This window comes from Chiloscyllium plagiosum, unplaced genomic scaffold (assembly GCF_037043375.1).
Source record: "Chiloscyllium plagiosum isolate Xiang-an unplaced genomic scaffold, Cpla_swu_hap1 HiC_scaffold_11, whole genome shotgun sequence".
NCBI classification, from domain to species: domain Eukaryota; kingdom Metazoa; phylum Chordata; class Chondrichthyes; order Orectolobiformes; family Hemiscylliidae; genus Chiloscyllium; species Chiloscyllium plagiosum.
The window spans coordinates 80384079-80397806 of record NW_028270149.1 but is presented as its reverse complement, the minus strand read 5'-3'; the positions used below and the strand labels follow the sequence as shown (position 1 = coordinate 80397806).

The window sequence follows — 13728 nt, the reverse complement described above, 5'->3', positions numbered from 1 at the left end:
GTGGATGAGTCCAATGACCTGCATATCCTCGGTGGAGTGGGAGGGGGAGTTGAAATGCTGTGCTACAGGGTGATTGGGTTGGTTCGTCCGGGTGGCCCAGAGGTGCTCTCTGAATCGCTCCGCAAGTAGGCGGCCTGTCTCGCCAATATAGAGGAGGCCACACCGGCTGCAGCGGATGCAGTAGATAATGTGGGTGGAGGTGCAGGTGAATCTGTGGCGGATATGGAAGTTTCCTTTGGGGCCTTGGAGAGAAGTGAGGGGGGAGGTGTGGGCGCAAGTGTTGCACCTCCTGCGGTTGCAAGGGAAGGTGCCGGGAGTGGAGGTTGGGTTGGTGGGGGGTATGGATCTGACAAGGGAGTCGCGGAGGGAGTGGTCTCTACGGAAAGCTGATAGAGGAGGGGAGGGAAATATATCCTTGGTGGTGGGGTCCGTTTGGAGGTGGCGGAAGTGACGGCGGATGATGCGCTGTACATGGAGATTGGTGGGGTGGTAGGTGAGGACCAGTGGGGTTCTGTCCTGGTGGCGGTTGGAGGGGCGGGGCTCAAGGGCAGAGGAGCGGGAAGTGGAGGAGATGCGGTGGAGGGCATCGTCGATCACGTCGGGGGGGAAATTGCGGTCCTTGAAGAAGGAGGCCGTCTGTGTTGTGCGTATTTTGAACTGGTCCTCCTGGGAGCAGATGCGGCAGAGACGAAGGAATTGGGAGAATGGGATAGCGTTTTTACAGGGGGCGGGGTGGGAGGAGGTGTAGTCCAGGTAGCTGTGGGAGTCGGTCGGTTTGTAGTAGATGTCCGTGTTGATTCGGTCGTCTGAGATAGAAACAGAAAGGTCTAGGAAGGGGAGGGAGGAGTCCGAGACTGTCCAGGTGAATTTGAGGTCGGGGTGGAAGGTGTTAGTGTAGTGGATGAACTGTTCAACCTCCTCGTGGGAGCACGAGGTAGCGCCGATACAGTCATCAATGTAGCAGAGGAAAAGATGGGGGGTGGGGCCAGTGTAGTTGCGGAAGATGGATTGTTCCACATACCCTACGAAGAGGCAGGCATAGCTGGGGCCCATGCGGGTGCCCATGGCTACTCCTTTTGTTTGGAGAAAGTGGGAGGATTGGAAAGAAAAGTTGTTCAGGGTGAGGACCAGTTCAGTCAGTTGAAGGAGGGTGTCGGTGGAAGGGTACTGGGTGGTACGGCGGGAAAGGAAGAAGCGGAGTGCTTTGAGTCCTTCGTGATGGGGGATGGAGGTGTACAGGGACTGGATGTCCATGGTGAAGATGAGGCGTTGGGGACCGGGGAAGCGGAAATCCTGGAGGAGGTGGAGGGCGTGGGTGGTGTCACGGACGTAGGTGGGGAGTTCTTGGACTAATGGGGACAGGACCGTGTCGAGGTAGGAGGAGATGAGTTCGGTGGGGCAGGAGCAGGCTGAGACGATGGGTCGTCCGGGGCAGTCAGGTTTGTGGATTTTGGGCAGGAGGTAGAAACGGGCGGTTCGGGGTTGTGGTACTATGAGGTTGGAGGCGGTGGATGGGAGGTCCCCTGAGGTGATGAGGTTATGGATGGTCTGGGAGATGATGGTTTGGTGGTGGGGGGTGGGGTCATGGTCAAGGGGGCAGTAGGAGGAGGTATCTGCGAGCTGGCGTTTGGCCTCAGCGGTGTAGAGGTCGGTGCGCCAAACTACTACTGCGCCTCCCTTGTCAGCTGGTTTGATGGTGAGGTTGGGGTTGGAACGGAGGGAGTGGAGGGCTGTGCGTTCCGAGGGTGAGAGGTTGGAGTGGGTGGGAGGGGTGTGGGAGTTCAGGTAGCGGTTAATATCACGGCGGCAGTTTGCTATGAAGAGGTCGAGGGCAGGTAGGAGGCCAACACGGGGTGTCCAGGTGGACGGGGTGTGTTGGAGGTGGGAGAAGGGGTCGTCAGAGGGTGGGTGAGGTCTTGATTGAAAAAGAAGGCACGGAGGCGAAGGCGGCGGAAGAATCGTTCAATGTCACTCCGTGTATTGAATTCATTGACCCGAGAACGTGTGGGAACGAAGGTGAGACCCCTCCTGAGGACTGATCTCTCATCCTCAGAGAGGGGCAGGTCCGGAGGGATGGTGAACACACGGCAGGGCGGGGAGCTAGGACCTGGTGTGGGACTGGAGCTGGATGTGGGGGCGGGGTTAGGCCTGGGGGCGGGGACAGAGGTCGGCGGGGGGGCGGGGTTAGGCGCGGTGACGGGACTCGGCCGGGGGGCGGGGTTAGGCGCGGTGACGGAACTGGGCCGGGGGGCGGGGTTAGGCGCGGTGACGGGACTCGGCCGGGGGGCGGGGTTAGGCGCAGTGACGGAACTGGGCCGGGGGGCGGGGTTAGGCGTGGTGACGGAACGCGGCCGGTGGGCGGGGTTAGGCGCGGTGACGGAACTCGGCCGGTGGGCGGGGTTAGGCGTGGTGACGGAACGCGGCGGGGTCAGGCGTGGTGACGGAACGCGGCGGGGTTAGGCGTGGTGACGGAACGCGGCGGGGGGGCGGAGACATGCGGCGATGTCCGAATGCAGGTCGCTGACGTCACTGGGGGGCGGAAGTAGCTGCGGCGACCACGGAGACAGAGTTTTTCCCCATACTCGCGGAGGTTTCCAATCTGTTGGCGATTGTCTTCATGACGATCGCAGAGCAGGTTGTCTGTGCGGCGATCATGAAGGTTGCGAGGTCGGTGGGGGCGGAAGTGACTACTGTTGAAGTTCATCGTGTACAGGGTGGCACGAATGAACAGGTTAACTCAGAGAAGGGATTGCTCCAGATTTCAAACAGGATAAGGAAATTGATTCTTGTCACCAACTGATTGATCTTTCTCTCCCATTTTGGGAACAAGGGTCTGTCCATCCCAGCGCAAATCGGAAACATAAGCTTTTCCTGGAATGAGCTCTTCTTTGGCGATGAAGGTAACGTGGAATTTGAAACACAAACAGATCAATCATGACCGTATTGATGGTGGAGCAGGCTTGAGAGGGTGAGTGGTCCATTTCTGCTAAGGACTTGTAAAATATGAAAGTGAAGTGTTCATAACAAACCCTAAATATAGAAACATGTGAACTACAGCAGAAATAGGCTAGTTTTCTTGGATTTTATTACAAATCACTTGTTAGAGATACGATTAATACTAATAGAAAACAATGAAATGTAAACAGCAGGGATATGAGTGTTATTAATTAATAACTTATAAAATACAACATTGAGATCAAATACAGTAGAGATAGCCATTTAGGCTGTGTGTTGCAGCTGTAGCATTTGGGTCCTACTGGACTCATTAAGAAATCCAGTTCTATTGGATCAGCTCAAACTCTTGATATAATACCACACATAAGGCTCCTTAATAAGCTAAGAGTCCATTGTGCTGGGTGTACAATATGACCATGGATAGTGGATTGGTGAGCTGATAGAAGACCGACAGCAGTATCTTGTCAGAATCTGGATGATGTGGGCTTGGCAAGGTTTATTCGAGAATTGGATGAGAACTGTAGCAATTCTGATGTCGGGAAGATCATATACTTTTTTTTATTCTTTTAGTAAGCAATGAGCTGAATCTGTCACTCAGCAGTGATGAGTTCCTAATTAATGGGATTATTGCCTGTTAAGCAGCAAGCTATGAAGGGCTTTTGCCCGAAACGTCGATTTTGCCTGTCCTCGGATGCTGCCTGAATTGCTGTGCTCTTCCAGCACCACTGATCCAGAATCTGGTTTCCAGCATCTGCAGTCATTGTTTTTACCACCTTAATGGTACAACACGCCTAACTAATTTTCAGCTTCCTATCTTAAACTCACCTAACAAGCTCAACATTGAGAAAACTTGACCTGGAGATTAGAGTGGGGATCTTGTGAATTCAGCTTGTAACCTGCTCCAAATGACCTAAATATTGGGCACTGAGGTCTCAGAGAACACTCCAAGGATGCCAGCCGCATACACTTCACATTCATGGTATTGGATCTGATATGTGCCAGTCTCTAAATCCTGCTGGGCCATCTCAGAACATTTCTACACTTCAGTACTGCACCACTGTCTGCCCCAGTAACTATCATTGTAATGCCTCGGCCAGCACACCCAAGAGCATGAACCCAGCTCATGGAATGGTTCAGGCTGCATCTCTGGGCTGGTCACTTGCTGTCCCAATTCTCATTCATTCTGAGCTGGCCTGGATGCTCACAACATCTCTCCCTTTTGCCTTTGTGTGTTTGCTACCTCAGCCAGGGATATTATTCCAGTCGCTCCTTGCCATTTAGTGCAGACACAAAGGAAAGAACCTTGTTGTGGTTGTCAACAGGACTCTGTCAAATCAAGGGGGTATAATGGGGTGCTGGCACAGTAAGTCATGGGTAGTCTCTGATACCAATTCCATATGCTTAGACATGGACAACCAGCTGCTCAGGGTGGTCAACATCAGGATTTTCTCCACATAAGGGGTTCGGAACTGAATGTAGGTCAGCCCACTACCTGGCTTGAGTCTTTCTGCTCTATTGTGGGCTGCTTACTTCCTGGAATGAGACAGAGGCAGGTATTAATGGAGATGAAAGGACGTGTCCCAATTGTTACTGTTGGTGCAGGTGGGAGGTATCCTGAGTGAACAGGCAGTGCAGAGGGACTGCAGGATTAATGGTGTCTGGGATTGGGTTAGGTGCGAGTGAGCAGATGGGGACAGATTGCAAGCTGTAGTGAGATTGGTAGGGCATGAGTCTCAGTGGAAGGTGGGTATAGCAGGAGAGTTACAGTGAGGGTGAGATATCAAAGATGGTAGCACTTAGGCTAGCAAAGTGGAGAAGATCATTGACTTCCTTCTTTCACAGCTGGGTATTCCACCAGATGGCTGAGATTGCACTGAGCTGGAAATGTGTTACTGGAAAAGCGCAGCAGGTCAGGCAGCATCCAGGGAACAGGAGAATCGACGTTTCGGGCATAAGCCCTTCTTCAGGAATGCTGCCTGACCTGCTGCGCTTTTCCAGCAACACATTTCCAGCTCTGATCTCCAGCATCTGCAGACCTCACTTTCTCCTCTGAGATTGCACTGATCCAGATGGCAACCTCGGACCAGGTTGGCATGTCATGCCCTGATCTTACCAATCCAGGGGTAAGAAGAAATCCCACCTCAACACCACTCTATGTAGTAGAACCTTTAGATCCCTACCCATCCCTTCTCCCTGCCTGCCTGCCATGTCTGGGATCAATATAAGTAACATTGTAGGGTTGTTATGGACTGACAGTGCTTGTATGGATACTTAACGGGCTTTTAATGATGTTGTAACCACAACATGTGGAGCTGCCAGTGTTGGACTGGGTGGACAAGGTCGGAAGGCACATGGTACCACGTTATAGTCCAATAGGTATATTTGAAATCAAAAGCTTTCGGAGCACTGCCCCTTCGTCAGGTGAAGTAAAGAGAAGCACGCAGGCACGGAGTTTATAATTGGAGAGATCAAAAGATCATACAAGTGGTGTGAGTGGAATGTTGACAGACTGAATAATAGGTCTCTGCAGGTGATCAAGAATATCAGATAGTGTGAATAAAGTGTCAACAGCTGAATAGCAGGTGAAGGGATGACCTGTAATCTGATTCATTAAGGGAGAGAGATAATTACAAAACATTAAAAATAAGGTGGTTCTGGAGACAAACCAAAAGACTGGAATAACATGGTAGGTGTAAGAGTCACACGCCGAGGGTCGAACCAAAGTAACAAGTACTGATCCAAAACTGTACAAACTAAGTAAGGTAGAGAGATCATAATAAGTTATCAAGGTGATGGTGTCAAAACTGGACAGTAAGGAAGATCTTACAGGTACAGAACAGTGTAATAGGGTCACACGTAGTGCGACTTGTAACCAAGATCATGGTTGAGGCCATCTTCATGGCTACAGAACTCAGCTATTGCCTTCAGCTCAATAATTCTGTGCTATTGTGGTCCTCAAGATACAAAACAACGCAGAATTATTGTGAGGTAGCAGTGCTAACCACTGAGCCACTGTGCCACCCAAAGTGGGGGCATTTTCAGGATGGCAACCTGTAACTGTATCACAGGGATTAGAGCAAGGGCCTCGATTATGATTTGAATGAAGAAAGTAAATATACGATCACCAAGTTTCCAGATCACAAAAATAGGTGGGAGGGCATATGGTGAGGATGACACAAAGATTCTATTGAGAGATACGACAGGTTATTGAAAGAACAAAAACTAGCCAGGTAGAATATAATGTGGAAAAATGTGAGTAATACACTTTGGCAGGAGGAATAGAGGAGTTGAATATTATTTGACTGGAAAGACTGCAGAAAGCTGCAGCACAGAAGGATTTGGGGTTCCTTGTGCATAAATCTGAAAAGCCTGGCCTTTAAATTTTATGGGTATTAGGGAAGGAAAATGGACAGTTGGCCTTTATTTCAAAGCAAACAGAATACAAAAATAGGTAAGCTTTGTTATAAATGTTCGAGGCACTAGTGAGACTATGGCTAGAATATTCGGAACAGTTTTCTATTCCTCCATGGGATGAGGATGCCACTGGCTCGGTAGAATTTATCGTCCATCCCAGAGAGCAGTTAAGAGTCAACCATTCTGTTGTGTGTCCAGAGTCACATGTTGTCCAGACCAGGTAATGATAGCAGTTTCTTTCCCTGAAGAACATTAGCAAACCAGATGGGTTTTTTCAATCATTGACATTGATTCAAGTCATAATTTGACTCTTAATTCCAGATTTTTATTGAATTCAATAAAATGGGGCAGCACAGTGGTTCAGTGGTTAGCAATGTTGCCTCATAGCACCACGGACCCGGGTTCAATTCCAGCCTCAGGTGGCTGTCTGTGTGGATTTTGCACATTCTCCCCATGTCTGCATGGGTTTCCTCCAGGTGCTCTGGTTTGCACAGTCCAAAGATATGCAGCTTGGGTGGACTGGCCGTGCTAATTTCCTTCATAATGTCCATGGATGTGCAGGCTAGGCTGGTTAGACATGGGAAATGCATGATTACAGGGATAGGGTAGGGGTCTGGGTCTTGGTAGGATGCTTATCAAAGGGTTGGTGTGGACTCATTGGGCCAAATGGCCCGCTTCCATTATAGAGATTTTATGATTCAAATTGCACCATTTGCCATGACGGGATTCGAGCCTGGGTCCCTAAGGCAGTACCTGGGTTAACAATCCAGCGATTATATCATCAGGTCATCGTCTCCCCCTCAGAAAAAATATATTGGCTTTGGAGGCAGTCCAAAGAAGGTTCATGAGATTAATCTCAGATATGGAGAGATTTTCTTTTCAGGAGTGTTCGAGTAGTTTGGGCTTGAGCTCTTTTGAATTTAGTGGAGTAAGAAGCGATCTAATTTGAAAAGTATACGATTGTTAACGATTGTGTTTGATCAGATAAAGGAATAGAGGCTGTTTTCACTTATGCCAGAGTCTGGGACCAGAAGGCATCTCCTGAGAACCAAGAGTTACATATTTAAGACAGAGATGAGGAAGACATTTTGCTCTTAGAGTGCAGTGGTGTTCTTTTTACCACAGAGTGCTGTTGAGGCTAGGTAGATAAATCTATTCAAATAAGATAGATTGTAAATCAGTAAAGGAATCAAACATTGTGGGGAAAAGGTAGGAAAGTGGAGTGAAGGATAGTCAAATCAGCCATGACCTCATTGAATGGCAGCGCAAAATCAGTGTGGTGAATGGCCTACTTCAGCTCCTCTGTCTTATGGTCTCATTGTCTTAAGTACTTACATTGCTATAAAAACTCATACTTACACAGTCTGGGCTCTGTGCTGCCTCACTTCATACAGCAAACACACAGTAACTGCAAGCTGGCTGCTAACATTATGACTGCTACTGGAGGTCAGTCAGGAACGTTTGTACATCCCACGTTTGTGAAGCAATCTAACAGCAGAAAGATAAACTGCCTATGTGATCTTGGAAGTGTGCAATAATACAAGTATCAACAATTAACAAGACAATGACTGCAGTAAAATTGGCTGAAATCCAGCAAAAACAAGTGGATCCTGAGTGAAGGATGCAAAAAATGATGCTGTGTGTTTCATGTTGGTTTCTGGAACCAATTAGGTTTAATAGTCAGGAAGAGCAAGTGAATTCTGATACACCTCTGCCAGCATCTGATTCATTTGGTCTGATTTTATTAAAGAAACCTTAATTTCCACAAAGTACTTTAAATTTAATATGGTTTCGGTATCTTTTATGATTGACTGACCATAGATCCAGCTGAGACCGATGAGTTGCAGGAGAGCTGTTATAACGAGAATCCAGTCCGTAACGTAATGATCCATTAAATTTAGCCAGTAAATCCCAGCCTAAAATTAAATGGAAAATTCAAAACTGTTACACAGGAAAATGATCGTACTCTTACTTTCAAATTCAGACTTTGATGAGATTTGAAAAATGTATACATGTAAGTGCTTATAATAAAAGCACAATTCTAACTAAAGCAAATTCAGAAGTCACAATGTCAGGTTATATTCCAATAGGTTTATTTGAAATCACAAGCTTCTTCATCAGATGATGAAGGGGCAGCACTCTGAAAGCTTCTGATTTCAAATAAACCTGTTGGATTATAGCCTGACATCATATGACTTCTGAAATTGTCCACCCCAGTCTAACATTGTCACTTCCACATCATAATTAAAGCAAAATACTACAGATGCTGGAAGTCTGAAACCAACACAGAAATTCCTGGAAAAATTCAGTAGGTCTGGCAGTATCTGTGGAGAAAGAAACTGACGTACTGATTCCAGTCTGGTACAACTCATCTTCAGAACTGTTCCAACACAATTCTAACTGGATGCTCAATACTCCCTCATTCATTTGTGTGTGGGATTCAATTACGTTGCTGTTCTCTCCTCCATTGACACCTGAAAGTCATGTTTGAAATGGGGAGATCAGAATTTACCTGCAGTGTTCCAAATGTGATCTCACTTGATCAAATAAGTGAAAAAGTTACCTCAGAGTCCAATTGGATCTTGATCAGCTGGGCCAATGGGCTGAGGAGTGACAGATGGGGTTTAATTTAGATAAATGTGAGGTGCTGCATTTTCAAAAAGTAAGTTAGGGCAGAATTTATACACTTAATGTTAAGGTCCTGGGGAGCGTTGTTGAACAAAGAGACCTTGGGGTGCAGATTCAAAATTCCTTGAAAGTGGAGTCACAGGCAGACAGGATCGTGAAGAAGGTTTTTGGTATGCTTGCCTTTATTAGTCTGTGCATTGAATTTACAAGAGGGAATTGGTTTAAGTTGAGGGGAAAGATATAGAAGGAATTTAAGGGGCAAATGTTTCATGCAGAAGGTGGTGTGTGTATGGAAGTTTTGGAGGCTGGTATAATTACAACATTTAAAAGGCTTCTGGATGGATATATGAATAGGAATAGTCTAGAGTGATATGGGCCCAATGCTGGCAAATAAGACTACATTAATTTAGGATATCTGATACCATGGATGAAGGATCTGTTTCTGTGCTGTACATTTCTGACTCTATGACCCTATGGGCGGCATGGTGGCTCAGTGGTTAGCACTACTACCTCACAGCGCCAGAGACAGAGGTTCAATTCCCACCTCAGGCAACTGTCTGTGTGGAATTTGCACATTCTCCCCGTGTCTGCGTGGGTTTTCTCCGGGTGCTCTGGTTTCCTCCCACAGTCCAAAAATGTGCAGGTTAGGTGAGTTGGCCATGCTAAATTGTCCGTAGTGTTAGGTGTAGGAGAATGGGTCTGGGTGGGTTGCTCTTCGGAGGGTTGGTGTGGACTTGTTGGGCCAAAGGGCCTGTTTCCACACTGTAAGTAATCTAATTTAAATACATCCTAGATTTAGACATCATGACCCCTCATGTACATCTTAACCCTTTGTCTCCAGTTTTAACTGCCTGGGAACATTGCGTTAATGGGATTTGTGAAATTACCAACTCTCCCCACTCAGTATCTGAACTACATTCCCATTCAACACAAATATCTGAATAACGGAACATGGCTCAGGAGTAGGCCATCCTGTCCCTGGGGCTTACTCCACCATTTAATAAGGTTAAAATCACACACCAGGTTATGATCCAACAGGTTCATTTGGAAGCACTAGCTTTCTGACAGCCGCTCCTTCATCAGGTGGTTATGGAGTATAAGATCGTAAGACATAGAATTCATAGCAAACTTTTGAAAGCTAGTGCTTCCAAACGAACCTGTTGGACTATAACTTGGTGATGCGAGATTTTAAACTTTGTACACCCTAGTCCAACACCGGTGCCTCCACATAATTTATTAAGGTTACCGCTGTTATGAATTGCTTTGAATATATTTGCGTCCTTCTTTCTATAATACAAGCCATACTGTACACAGACTCTCTCAATATGGAACCATCAGTGCACTGTATAACTGAAGCTTAACATCGCTACTTTTGTATCCACTCAGCCTTGCAGCAAATGATAAAGTTATATTAGCTTTCCCAAATATATAGGTGAGGACCGCAAATGCTGGAGATCAAAGTTGAAGAGTGTGGTGCTGGAAAAACACAGCCGGTCAGGCAGCATCCGAGGAGCAGGAGAGTTGATGTTTTGGGCATAAGCCCTTCATCAGAAATGAGGCTTGAGGGCCAAGGGGGCTGAGAGATAAATAGGAGAGGGATGAGGCTGGGGGGGGAAGATAGCTGAGAATGCACTAGGTTCCCTCCCCACCCCTATCCACGGTCCATAAAGACCATTCCTTCTGCAACTCCCTTGTTCAGTCCACGCCCCCACCAACCCACCCTCCCATCCTGGCACCTTCCCCTGCCACCACAAGAATTGCAAAACCTGCGCCCATGCCTCCACACTTACCTCCGTCCAAGGCCCCAAAGGAGCCTTCCACATCTGTCAGAGATTTATCTGCACTTCCACACACATCATCTACTATGTCTGTTGCTCCTAATGAGGTCTCCTCCACGTCGGGGAGACAGAACTCCAGTTTGCAGAACGTTCAGAGGGCATCTCCAGGACACACACTCGAAATAATCCCATTGCCCCATTACCGAACATTTTAACTCCCCCTCCAACTCACTAAGGACATGCAAGACCTGGGCCTCCTCCACTGCTAAAACCTAACCACCGGATGCCTGGAGGAAGAATGCCTCATCTTCCACATTGGGACCCTCCAACCACATAGGATCAATGTGAATTTCACCAGTTTCCTCATTTTCCCTCCCCCCACCTTATCCCAGATGCAACTTTCCAACTAGACACCACCCTCTTGACCTGTCCATCTTTCTTCCCACCTATCTACTCCATCCTCCTCTCTGACCTATCGCCTTCACCCCCAACTTCATCTACCTATTGCATTCTCAGCTACCTTACCCCCAGCCCACTTCTTCTCTCATTTATCTCTCAGCCCTCTTGGGCCACTAGCCTCACTCCTGATGAAGGTCTCATACCCAAAACATTGATTTCCTGCTCGTTGGATTCTGCCTGATCTGCTGTGCTTTTCCAGCAGCACACTCTTCGTCTTTCCTAAATATATTGAAGTGTTGTTTTTCAGACTGGAGGCCTGTGACTAGTGGAGTGCCACAAGGATTGGTGCTGGGTCGTCTACATTTTGTCATTTATATAAATGATTTGGATGTGAGCATAAAAGGTACAGTTAGTAAGTTTGCCGATGACACCAAAATTGGAGGTGTAGTGGACAGCGAAGAAGGTTACCTCAGATTACAACAGGATCTTGATCAGATGGGCCAATGGGCTGAGAAGTGGCAGATGGAGTTTAATTCAGATAAATGCAAAGTGCTGCATTTTGGGAAAGCAAATCTTAGCAGGACTTATACACTTCATGGTAAGGGCCGAGGGAGTGTTACTGAACAAAGAGACCTTGGAGTGCAGGTTCATAACTCCTTGAAAGTGGAATCGCTGGTAGATAGGATCGTGAAGAAGGCATTTGGTATGCTTTCCTTTATTGGTTAGAGTATTGAGTACAGGAGTTCGGAGGTCATGTTGCAGCAGTACAGGACATTGGTTAGGCACTGTTGAAATATTGTGTGCAATTCGAGTCTCCTTCCTATCGGAAAGATTAGATTAGATTAGATTACTTACAGTGTGGAAACAGGCCCTTCGGCCCAACAAGTCCACACCGACCCGCCGAAGCACAACCCACTCAGACCCATTCCCCTACATTTACCCCTTCATCTAACACTCCAGGCAATTTAACTTGGCCAATTCACTTAACCTGCACATTTTTGGATTGTGGGAGGAAACCGGCGCACCCGGAGGAAACCCACACAGACACGGGGAGAATTTGCAAACTCCACACAGAGAGTCACCTGAGGCAGGAATTGAACCCGGGTCTCTGGCGCTGTGAGGCAGCAGTGCTAACCACTGTGCCACCGTTGTGAAATTTGAAAGGGTTCAGAAAAGATTTACAAGGATGTTGCCAGGGTTGGAGGATTTGAGCTATAGGGAGAGGTTGAACAGGCTGGGGCTGTTTTCCCTGGCACGTCGGAGACTGAGGAGTGATCTTATGGAGGTGTACAAAATTATGAGGGGCATGGATAGGATAAATAGACAAAGTTCCCTGGGGTCATGGAGTCTAGAGGGCATAGATCTAGGTTGAGAGGGGAAAGATATAATAGAGACCTAAGGGGCAACTTTTTCACACAGAGGGTAGTACGTGTATGGAATGAGCTGCCAGAGGAAGTGGTGGAGGCTGGTACAATTGCAACATTCAAAAGGCAATTGGATGGATTTATGAAAGGAAGGGTTTGGAGGAATATGGGCTGGGTGCTGGCAGGTGGGACTAGATTGGGTTGGGATATCTGGTCGGCATGGACAGATTGGACCAAAGGGTCTGTTTCCATGCTATACATCTCTATGACTCTATATGCTGCATCTGCACAGTACTTTTGATTGTCAAGCATCCTTCTGTCTCTCAGAGTTCTGCAATCTCTAATCATTTAGATATGATGTTTTAATTTTTATTCTTCCTGCTAAAAGGGAAACACTTCATGTTTTCCTACATTATACTCCTTTTGCTACATCTTTGCCCACCTACTTAAACCATCTTTCTCTTTTTATAGCCCCCTTATGTCTTCCTTGAAAATTACTTTCCAATTTTATATCATCAGCAACTTTGGTAACTGTGTCTTCAACTGCTTCATCTATGTCATTGATGTAAATTGTAAATCATTCAAATGCCAGAATTGACCCTGAGGCACGCCACTTGTTACATCATGAGAATCTGAAAAAAAACACATTTGTGCTGACTCTCTGTTTACTATTAGCCAGCTAATTTTCTGTCCATGTCAATATGCTAACCCCTGTACCATGAGTTCCTATGTTCTACAATAAATATTAATGTGACACCTTATCAAATGCCTCTGGAAATATAAGAACCACCATTTCCCATCCACCATTTCCCCATTATCCAAAAGCTCATATTACTTCTGAAATAATTTTAACAAATTGGTGAAATATGTTCTCTCCCTTCACAAAACTGTGCTGGCTCTATCTGACTACTTCAAAACCTACGTTGTCATGTCACAAATTCCTTAATAATAATTGCTAACACTTTACTTATGATAGATAGTAAGCTAACTGCTCTGTATTTCTTTCTTTTTGAATAAAAGAGTTATATTTTCTAACCCAGTCATAGAGTCAAAAAGTGTGGTGCTGGAAAAGCACAGCTAGTCAGGCAGCATCCAAGGAGCAGGAGAGTTGATGTTTTGAGCATAAGATCTTCATTCCTGATTAAGGGCTTAAGCTCAAAATATCGACTCTACTGCTCCTCAGATGCTGT

General features: G+C 46.7%; 1 pseudogene across 1 annotated transcript in view; it reads left to right on the top strand.

Moving 5' to 3' along the window:
• The window catches only part of LOC148148841 (sodium- and chloride-dependent neutral and basic amino acid transporter B(0+)-like), a 430083-nt pseudogene that overhangs the window by 174749 nt on the left and 241606 nt on the right, over nucleotides 1–13728 (top strand). The gene's annotated exons all lie outside the window — the stretch shown is intronic.